This window comes from Anser brachyrhynchus, assembly GCF_964034855.1.
Source record: "Anser brachyrhynchus genome assembly, chromosome: 10".
In the NCBI taxonomy this organism is placed as follows: domain Eukaryota; kingdom Metazoa; phylum Chordata; class Aves; order Anseriformes; family Anatidae; genus Anser; species Anser brachyrhynchus.
The window spans coordinates 15501053-15512194 of NC_137705.1; the positions used below are offsets into that span (position 1 = coordinate 15501053).

General features: G+C 58.5%; 1 long non-coding RNA gene across 3 annotated transcripts in view; it reads left to right on the top strand.

The window, feature by feature from the left end:
* Positions 1-11142, top strand: part of LOC308200387 — a 620245-nt gene that overhangs the window by 461216 nt on the left and 147887 nt on the right. The gene's annotated exons all lie outside the window — the stretch shown is intronic.

An 11142-nucleotide genomic window follows, 5' to 3' on the forward strand; every position in this document is an offset into this window, starting at 1 on the left:
TTGCACCACTGGGGATGCATTTCAGTGAGTCCAGAGAGTGCACTGGCACCACTGGGGATGCAGTGCAGTGAGTCCAGAGAGTGCACTGGCACCACTGAGAATGCAGTGCTGTGATTCCAGAGAGCGCACAGGCACCACTGGGGATGCAGTGCAGTGAGTCCAGAGAGTGCACTGGCAACACTGGGGATGCACTGCAGTGAGCCCAGAGAGTGCACTGGCAACAGTGGGGATGCAGTGCAGTGAGTCCAGAGAGTGCACTGGCACCACTGGGGAAGCAGTGCAGTGAGTCCAGAGAGTGCACTGGCACCACTGGGGATGCAGTGCAGTGAGTCCAGTGAGTGTACTGGCACCACTGGGGATGCAGTGCAGTGAGTCCAGAGAGTGCACTGGCACCACTGAGAATGCACTTCAGTGAGTCCAGAGAGTGCACTGGCACCACTGGGGATGCACTGCAGTGAGTCCAGAGAGTGCAGTGACACCACTGGGGATGCACTGCAGTGAGTCCAGAGAGTGCACTGGCACCACTGGGGATGCAGTGCAGTGAGTCCAGAGAGTGCACTGGCACCACTGGGGATGCAGTGCAGTGAGTCCAGAGAGTGCACTGGCACCACTGGGGATGCGGTGCTGGGAGTCCAGAGAGTGCTTTGGCACCAGTGGGGATGCAGTGCAGTTACTCCAGAGACTGCACTGGCACCACCGGGGATGCAGTGCAGTGAGTCCAGAGAGTGCACTGGCACCACTGGGGATGCAGTGCAGTGAGTCCAGAGATTGCACTGGCACCACTGGGGATGAAGTACTGTGACTCCAGAGAGCGAACTGGCACCACTGGGGATGCACTGCAGTGAGTCCAGAGAGTGCAGTGACACCACTGGGGATGCACTGCAGTGAGTCCAGAGAGTGCACTGGCACCACTGGGGATGCACTGCAGTGAGTCCAGACAGTGCACTGGCACCACTGGGGATGCACTGCAGTGAGTCCAGAGAGTGCACTGGCACCACTGGGGATGCGGTGCTGGGAGTCCAGAGAGTGCTTTGGCACCAGTGGGGATGCAGTGCAGTTACTCCAGAGACTGCACTGGCACCACCAGGGATGCAGTGCAGTGAGTCCAGAGAGTGCACTGGCACCACTGGGGATGCAGTGCAGTCAGTCCAGAGATTGCACTGGCACCACTGGGGATGCAGTGCAGTTACTCCAGAGAGCGCACTGGCACCACTGGGGATGCAGTGCAGTGAGCCCAGAGAGTGCACTGGCACCACTGGGGATGCAGTGCAGTGAGTCCAGAGACTGCACTGGCACCACCGGGGATGCAGTGCAGTGAGTCCAGAGAGTGCACTGGCACCACTGGGGATGCAGTGCAGTGAGTCCAGAGATTGCACTGGCACCACTGGGGATGCAGTGCAGTTACTCCAGAGACTGCACTGGAACCACTGGGGATGCACTGCAGTGAGCCCAGAGAGTGCACTGGCACCAGTGGAGATGCACTGCAGTGAGTCCAGTGAGTGCACTGGCACCACTGGGGAAGCAGTGCAGTGAGTCCAGAGAGTGCAGTGGCACCACTGGGGATGCAGTTTAGTGAGTCCAGAGAGTGCACTGGCACCACTGGGGATGCAGTGCAGTGAGTCCAGTGAGTGTACTGGCACCACTGGTGATGCACTGCAGTGAGTCCAGAGAGTGCACTGGCACCACTGAGAATGCCCTTCAATGAGTCCAGAGAGTGCACTGGCACCACTGGGGATGCACTGCAGTGAGTCCAGAGAGTGCAGTGGCACCACTGGGGATGCACTGCAGTGAGTCCAGAGAGTGCTTTGGCACCAGTGGGGATGCACTGCAGTTACTCCAGAGACTGCACTGGCACCACTGGGGATGCAGTGCAGTGAGTCCAGAGAGTGCACTGGCAACACTGGGGATGCACTGCAGTGAGCCCAGAGAGTGCACTGGCAACAGTGGGGATGCAGTGCAGTGAGTCCAGAGAGTGCACTGGCACCACTGGGGAAGCAGCGCAGTGAGTCCAGAGAGTGCACTGGCACCACTGGGGATGCAGTGCAGTGAGTCCAGAGAGTGTACTGGCACCACTGGGGATGCAGTGCAGTGAGTCCAGAGAGTGCACTGGCACCACTGAGAATGCACTTCAGTGAGTCCAGAGAGTGCACTGGCACCACTGGGGATGAACTGCAGTGAGTCCAGAGAGTGCAGTGACACCACTGGGGATGCACTGCAGTGAGTCCAGAGAGTGCACTGGCACCACTGGGGATGCAGTGCAGTGAGTCCAGAGAGTGCACTGGCACCACTGGGGATGCAGTGCAGTGAGTCCAGAGAGTGCACTGGCACCACTGGGGATGCTGTGCTGGGAGTCCAGAGAGTGCTTTGGCACCAGTGGGGATGCAGTGCAGTTACTCCAGAGACTGCACTGGCACCACCGGGGATGCAGTGCAGTGAGTCCAGAGAGTGCACTGGCACCACTGGGGATGCAGTGCAGTGAGTCCAGTGAGTGTACTGGCACCACTGGGGATGCACTGCAGTGAGTCCAGAGAGTGCACTGGCACCACTGAGAATGCACTTCAATGAGTCCAGAGAGTGCACTGGCACCACTGGGGATGCACTGCAGTGAGTCCAGAGAGTGCAGTGGCACCACTGGGGATGCACTGCAGTGAGTCCAGAGAGTGCTTTGGCACCAGTGGGGATGCACTGCAGTTACTCCAGAGACTGCACTGGCACCACTGGGGATGCAGTGCAGTGAGTCCAGAGAGTGCAGTGGCACCAGTGGGGATGCAGTGCAGTGAGTCCAGTGAGTGTACTGGCACCACTGGTGATGCACTGCAGTGAGTCCAGAGAGTGCACTGGCACCACTGAGAATGCACTTCAATGAGTCCAGAGAGTGCACTGGCACCACTGGGGATGCACTGCAGTGAGTCCAGAGAGTGCAGTGGCACCACTGGGGATGCACTGCAGTGAGTCCAGAGAGTGCTTTGGCACCAGTGGGGATGCACTGCAGTTACTCCAGAGACTGCACTGGCACCACTGGGGATGCACTGCAGTGAGTCCAGAGAGTGCACTGGCACCAGTGGGGTTGCACTGCAGTGAGTCCAGAGAGTGCACTGGCACCACTGGGGATGCACTGCAGTGAGTCCAGAGAGTGCACTGGCACCACTGGGGATGCACTGCAGTGAGTCCAGAGAGTGCACTGGCACCACTGGGGATGCACTGCAGTGAGTCCAGAGAGTGCACTGGCACCACTGGGGATGCAGTGCAGTGAGTCCAGAGAGTGCACTGGCACCACTGGGGATGCACTGCAGTGAATCCAGAGAGTGCACTGGCACCACTGGGGATGCAGTGCAGTGAGTCCAGAGAGTGCACTGGCACCACCGATGATGCAGTACAGTGAGTCCAGTGAGTGCACTGGCACCACTGGGGATGTAGTGCAGTGAGTCCAGAGAGTGCACTGTCACTACTGGGGATGCAGTGCAGTGAGTCCAGAGAGTGCACTGGCACCACTGGGGATGCAGTGCAGTGAGTCCTGAGAGTGCACTGGCACCACTGGGGATGCACTGCAGTGAGTCCAGAGATTGCACTGGCACCACCGGGAATGCAGTACAGTGAGTCCACACAGTGCACTAGCACCACTGGGGATGCAGTGCAGTGAGTCCAGAGAGTGCACTGGCACCACTGGGGATGCACTGCAGTGAGTCCAGAGAGTGCACTGGCACCACTGGTGATGAACTGCTGTGTGTCCAGAGAGTGCTCTTGCACCACAGGGGATGCAGTGCAGTGACTCAAGAGAGTGCACTGGCAGCACTGGGGATGCAGTGCAGTGAGTCCAGAGAGTGCACTGGCACCACTGGGGATGCAGTGCAGTGTGTCCAGAGAGTGCACTGGCACCACTGGGCATGCAGTTCAGTGAGTCCAGAGAGTGCACTGGCACCACTGGGGATGCAGTGCAGTGAGTCCAGAGAGTGCACTGGCACCACTGAGAATGCACTTCAGTGAGTCCAGAGAGTGCACTGGCACCACTGGGGATGCAGTGCAGTGAGTCCAGAGAGTGCACTGGCACCACTGGGGATGCAGTGCAGTGAGTCCAGAGAGCGCACAGGCACCACTGGGGATGCAGTGCAGTGAGTCCAGAGAGTGCACTGGCACCACTGGGGATGCACTGCAGTGAGTCCAGAGAGTGCACTGGCACCACTGGGGATGCACTGCAGTGAGTCCAGTGAGTGCACTGGCACCACTGGGGAAGCAGTGCAGTGAGTCCAGAGAGTGCAGAGGCACCACTGGTGATGCAGTTTAGTGAGTCCAGAGAGTGCACTGGCACCACTGGGGATGCAGTGCAGTGAGTCCAGTGAGTGTACTGGCACCACTGGGGATGCACTGCAGTGAGTCCAGAGAGTGCACTGGCACCACTGAGAATGCACTTCAGTGAGTCCAGAGAGTGCATTGGCACCACTGGGGATGCATTTCAGTGAGTCCAGAGAGTGCACTGGCACCACTGGGGATGCAGTGCTGTGACTCCAGAGAGTGCACTGGCACCACTGGGGATGCAGTGCAGTGAGTCCAGAGAGTGCACTGGCACCACTGGGGATGCGGTGCCGGGAGTCCAGGGAGTGCTTTGGCACCAGTGGGGATGCACTGCAGTTACTCCAGAGACTGCACTGGCACCACTGGGGATGCAGTGCAGTGAGTCCAGAGAGTGCACTGGCACCACTGGGGATGCACTGCAGTGAGTCCAGAGAGTGCACTGTCACCACTGGGGATGCAGTACAGTGAGTCCACAGAGTGCACTGGCACCACTGGGGATGCAGTGCAGTGAGTCCAGAGAGTGCACTGGCACCACTGGGGATGCACTGCAGTGAATTCAGTGAGTGCACTGGCACCACTGGGGATACAGTGCAGTGAGTCCAGAGAGTGCAGTGGCACCACTGGGGATGCAGTGCAGTGAGTCCAGAGAGTGCACTGGCACCACTGGGGATGCATTGCAGTGAGTCCAGAGAGTGCACTGGCACCACAGATGATGCAGTACAGTGAGTCCAGTGAGTGCACTGGCACCACTGGGGATGTAGTGCAGTGACTCGAGAGAGTGCACTTGCACCACTGGGGATGCAGTGCAGTGAGTCCAGAGAGTGCACTGGCACCACTGGGGATGCAGTGCAGTGAGTCCAGGGAGTGCACTGGCACCACTGGGGATGCACTGCAGTGAGTCCAGAGAGTGCACTGGCACCACCTGTGATGCAGTGCAGTGAGTCCAGAGAGTGCACTGGCACCACTGGTGATGCAGTACAGTGAGTCCAGAGAGTGTACTGGCACCACTGGGGATGCACTTCAGTGAGTCCAGAGAGTGCACTGGCACCACTGGGGATGCAGTACAGTGAGTCCAGAGAGTGCACTGGCACCACTGGGGATGCACTTCAGTGAGTCCAGAGAGTGCACTGGCACCACTGGGGATGCACCTCAGTGAGTCCAGAGAGTGCACTAGCACCACTGTTGATGCACTTCAGTGAGTCCAGAGAATGCACTGGCACCAGAGGGAATGCACTGCAGTGAGTCCAGAGAGTGCACTGGCACCACTGGGGATGCACTACAGTGAGTCCAGAGAGTGCACTGGCACCACTGGGGATGCAGTGCAGTGAGTCCAGTGAGTGTACTGGCACCACTGGGGATGCACCTCAGTGAGCCCAGAGAGTGCACTGGCACCACTGAGAATGCACTTCAGTGAGTCCAGAGAGTGCAATGGCACCACTGGGGATGCACTGCAGTGAGTCCAGAGACTGCACTAGCACCACTGGGGATGCAGTGCAGTGAATCCTGTGAGTACACTGGCACCACTGGGTATGCAGTGCAGTGAGTCCAGAGAGCTCACTGGCACCACTGGGGATGCAGTGCAGGGAGTCCAGAGAGTGCACTGGCACCACTGGAGATGCAGTACAGTGAGTCCAGTGAATGCACTGGAACCACTGGGGATGCAGTGCAGTGAGTCCAGAGAGTGCACTGGCACCACTGGTGATGCAGTACAGTGAGTCCAGTGAGTGCAGTGGTACCACTGGGCCTGCAGTGCAGTGAGTCCAGAGAGTACACTGGCACCACTGGGGATGCAGTGCAGTGAGTCCAGAGAGTGCACTGGCACCACCGATGATGCAGTACAGTGAGTCCAGTGAAGTGCACTGCCACTACTGGGGATGTAGTGCAGTGACTCGAGAGAGTGCACTGGCACCACTGGGGATGCAGTGCAGTGAGTCCAGAGAGTGCACTGGCACCACTGGGGATGCAGTGCAGTGAGTCCAGAGAGTGCACTGGCACCACTGGGGATGCAGTGCAGTGAGTCCAGAGAGTGCACTGGCACCACTGGGGATGCAGTGCAGTGAGTCCAGAGACTTCACTGGCACCACTGGGAATGCAGTGCAGTGAGTGCAGAGAGTGCACTGGCACCATAGGGGATGCAGTGCAGTGAGTCCAGAGAGTGCACTGGCGCCACTGGGGATGCACTGCAGTGAGTCCAGAGAGTGCACTGGCACCACTGGGGATGCACTGCAGTGAGTCCAGAGAGTGCACTGGCACCACTGGTGATGCAGTACAGTGAGTCCAGAGAGTGCACTGGCACCACTGGGGATGCAGTGCAGTGAGTCCAGAGAGTGCACTGGCACCACTGGGGATGCACTGCAGTTAGTCCAGAGAGTGCACTGTCACCATTGGGGATGCAGTACAGTGAGTCCACATAGTGCACTGGCACCAGTGGGGATGCAGTACAGTGAGTCCAGAGAGTGCACTGGCACCACTGGACATGCAGTGCAGTGAGTCCAGAGAGTGCACTGGCACCACTGGGGATGCACTTCAGTGACTCCACAGAGTGCACTGGCACCACTGGGGATGCAGTGCAGTGAGTCCAAAGACTTCACTGGCACCACCGGGGATGCAGTGCAGTGAATCCTGTGAGTACACTGGCACCACTGGGGATGCAGTGCAGTGAGTCCAGAGAGCTCACTGGCACCACTGGGGATGCAGTGCAGTGAGTCCAGAGAGTGCACTGGCACCACTGGAGATGCAGTACAGTGAGTCCAGTGAATGCACTGGAACCACTGGGGATGCAGTGCAGTGAGTCCAGAGAGTGCACTGGCACCACTGGTGATGCAGTGCAGTGAGTCCAGAGAGCTCACTGGCACCACTGGGGATGCACTGCAGTGAGTCCAGAGACTGCACTAGCACCACTGGGGATGCAGTGCAGTGAATCCTGTGAGTACACTGGCACCAGTGGGGATGCACTGCAGTGAGTCCAGTGAGTGCACTGACACCACTGGGGAAGCAGTGCAGTGAGTCCAGAGAGTGCAGTGGCACCACTGGTGATGCAGTTTAGTGAGTCCAGAGAGTGCACTGGCACCACTGGGGATGCAGTGCAGTGAGTCCAGTGAGTGTACTGGCACCACCGGGGATGCACTGCAGTGAGTCCAGAGAGTGCACTGGCACCACTGAGAATGCACTTCAATGAGTCCAGAGAGTGCACTGGCACCACTGGGGATGCACTGCAGTGAGTCCAGAGAGTGCACTGGCACCACTGGGGATGCAGTGCAGTGAGTCCAGAGATTGCACTGGCACCACTCGGGATGCAGTACAGTGAGTCCACACAGTGCACTAGCACCACTGGGGATGCAGTGCAGTGAGTCCAGAGAGTGCACTGGCACCACTGGTGAGCACTGCTGTGAGTCCAGAGAGTGCTCTTGCACCACAGGGGATGCAGTGCAGTGAGTCCAGAGAGTGCACTGGCAGCACTGGGGATGCAGTGCAGTGAGTCCAGAGAGTGCACTGGCACCACTGGAGATGCAGTGCAGTGAGTCCAGAGAGTGCAATGGCACCACTGGGGATGCAGTGCAGTGAGTCCAGAGAATGCACTGGCACCAGAGGGAATGCACTGCAGTGAGTCCAGAGAGTGCACTGGCACCACTGGGGATGCACTACAGTGAGTCCAGAGAGTGCACTGGCACCACTGGGGATGCAGTGCAGTGAGTCCAGTGAGTGTACTGGCACCACTGGGGATGCACTTCAGTGAGCCCAGAGAGTGCACTGGCACCACTGATAATGCACTTCAGTGAGTCCAGAGAGTGCACTGGCACCACTGGGGATGCACTGCAGTGAGTCCAGAGACTGCACTAGCACCACTGGGGATGCAGTGCAGTGAATCCTGTGAGTACACTGGCACCACTGGGGATGCAGTGCAGTGAGTCCAGAGAGTGCATTGGCACCACTGGGGATGCAGTGCAGTGAGTCCAGAGAGTGCCCTGGCACCACTGGAGATGCAGTACAGTGAGTCCAGTGAATGCACTGGAACCACTGGGTATGCAGTGCAGTGAGTCCAGAGAGTGCACTGGCACCACTGGTGATGCAGTACAGTGAGTCCAGAGAGTGCACTGGTACCACTGGGCCTGCAGTGCAGTGAGTCCAGAGAGTACACTGGCACCACTGGGGATGCAGTGCAGTGAGTCCAGAGAGTGCACTGGCACCACCGATGATGCAGTACAGTGAGTCCAGTGAAGTGCACTGGCACTACTGGGGATGTAGTGCAGTGACTCGAGAGAGTGCACTGGCACCACTGGGGATGCAGTGCAGTGAGTCCAGAGAGTGCACTGGCACCACTGGGGATGCAGTGCAGTGAGTCCAGAGAGTGCACTGGCACCACTGGGGATGCAGTGCAGTGAGTCCAGAGACTTCACTGGCACCACTGGGAATGCAGTGCAGTGAGTGCAGAGAGTGCACTGGCACCATAGGGGATGCAGTGCAGTGAGTCCAGAGAGTGCACTGGCGCCACTGGGGATGCACTGCAGTGAGTCCAGAGAGTGCACTGGCACCACTGGGGATGCACTGCAGTGAGTCCAGAGAGTGCACTGGCACCACTGGTGATGCAGTACAGTGAGTCCAGAGAGTGCACTGGCACCACTGGGGATGCAGTGCAGTGAGTGCAGGGAGTGCACTGGCACCACTGGGGATGCACTGCAGTTAGTCCAGAGAGTGCACTGTCACCACTGGGGATGCAGTACAGTGAGTCCACATAGTGCACTGGCACCAGTGGGGATGCAGTACAGTGAGTCCAGAGAGTGCACTGGCACCACTGGACATGCAGTGCAGTGAGTCCAGAGAGTGCACTGGCACCACTGGGGATGCACTTCAGTGACACCACAGAGTGCACTGGCACCACTGGGGATGCAGTGCAGTGAGTCCAGAGAGCTCACTGGCACCACTGGGGATGCAGTGCAGTGAGTCCAGAGAGTGCACTGGCACCACTGGGGATGCAGTACAGTGAGTCCAGAGAGTGCACTGGCACCACTGGACATGCAGTGCAGTGAGTCCAGAGAGTGCACTGGCACCACTGGGGATGCACTTCAGTGACTCCACAGAGTGCACTGGCACCACTGGGGATGCAGTGCAGTGAGTCCAGAGAGCTCACTGGCACCACTGGGGATGCAGTGCAGTGAGTCCAGAGAGTGCACTGGCACCACTGGGGATGCACTTCAGTGAGTCCAGTGAATGCACTGGAACCACTGGGGATGCAGTGCAGTGAGTCCAGAGAGTGCACTGGCACCACTGGGGATGCAGTGCAGTGAGTCCAGAGACTTCACTGGCACCACTGGGAATGCAGTGCAGTGAGTCCAGAGAGTGCACTGGCACCACCGATGATGCAGTACAGTGAGTCCAGTGAAGTGCACTGGCACTACTGGGGATGTAGTGCAGTGACTCGAGAGAGTGCACTGGCACCACTGGGGATGCAGTGCAGTGAGTCCAGAGAGTGCACTGGCACCACTGGGGATGCAGTGCAGTGAGTCCAGAGAGTGCACTGGCAGCAGTGGGGATGCAGTGCAGTGAGTCCAGAGAGTGCAGTGGCACCACTGGGTATGCAGTGCATTGAGTCCAGAGAGTGCACTGGCACCACTGGGGATGCACTTCAGTGACTCCACAGAGTGCACTGGCACCACTGGGGATGCAGTGCAGTGAGTCCAGAGAGCTCACTGGCACCACTGGGGATGCAGTGCAGTGAGTCCAGAGAGTGCACTGGCACCACTGGAGATGCAGTACAGTGAGTCCAGTGAATGCACTGGAACCACTGGGGATGCAGTGCAGTGAGTGCAGAGAGTGCACTGGCACCACTGGGGATGCAGTGCAGTGAGTCCAGAGACTTCACTGGCACCACTGGGCCTGCAGTGCAGTGAGTCCAGAGAGTACACTGGCACCACTGGGGATGCAGTGCAGTGAGTCCAGAGAGTGCACTGGCACCACCGATGATGCAGTACAGTGAGTCCAGTGAAGTGCACTGGCACTACTGGGGATGTAGTGCAGTGACTCGAGAGAGTGCACTGGCACCACTGGGGATGCAGTGCAGTGAGTCCAGAGAGTGCACTGGCACCACTGGGGATGCAGTGCAGTGAGTCCAGAGAGTGCACTGGCAGCAGTGGGGATGCAGTGCAGTGAGTCCAGAGAGTGCACTGGCACAACTGGGGATGCAGTGCAGTGAGTCCAGAGAGTGCACTGGCACAACTGGGGATGCACTTCAGTGAGTCCAGAGAGTGCACTGGCACCACTGGGGATGCAGTGCAGTGAGTCCAGAGAGTGCACTGGCGCCACTGGGGATGCACTGCAGTGAGTCCAGAGAGTGCACTGGCACCACTGGGGATGCACTGCAGTGAGTCCAGAGAGTGCAATGGCACCAATGGGGATGCACTTCAGTGAGTCCAGAGAGTGCACTGGCACCACTGGGGATGCAGTGCAGTGAGTCCAGAGATTGCACTGGCACCACTGGGGATGCAGTGCTGTGACTCCAGAGAGCGCACTGGCACCACTGGACATGCAGTGCAGTGAGTGCAGAGAGTGCACTGGCACCACTGGTGATGCACTTCAGTTTGTCCAGAGAGTGCACTGGCACCACTGGGGATGCAGTGCAGTGAGTCCAGAGAGTGCACTGGCACCACTGGGGATGCACTGCAGTGAGTCCAGAGAGTGCACTGGCACCACTGGGGATGCACTGCAGTGAGTCCAGAGAGTGCACTGGCACCACTGGGGATGCAGTGCAGTGAGTCCAGAGAGTGCACTGCCACCACTGGGGATGCACTGCAGTGAGTCCAGAGATTGCACTGACACCACTGGGGATGCAGTGCAGTGAGTCCAGAGAGTGCACTG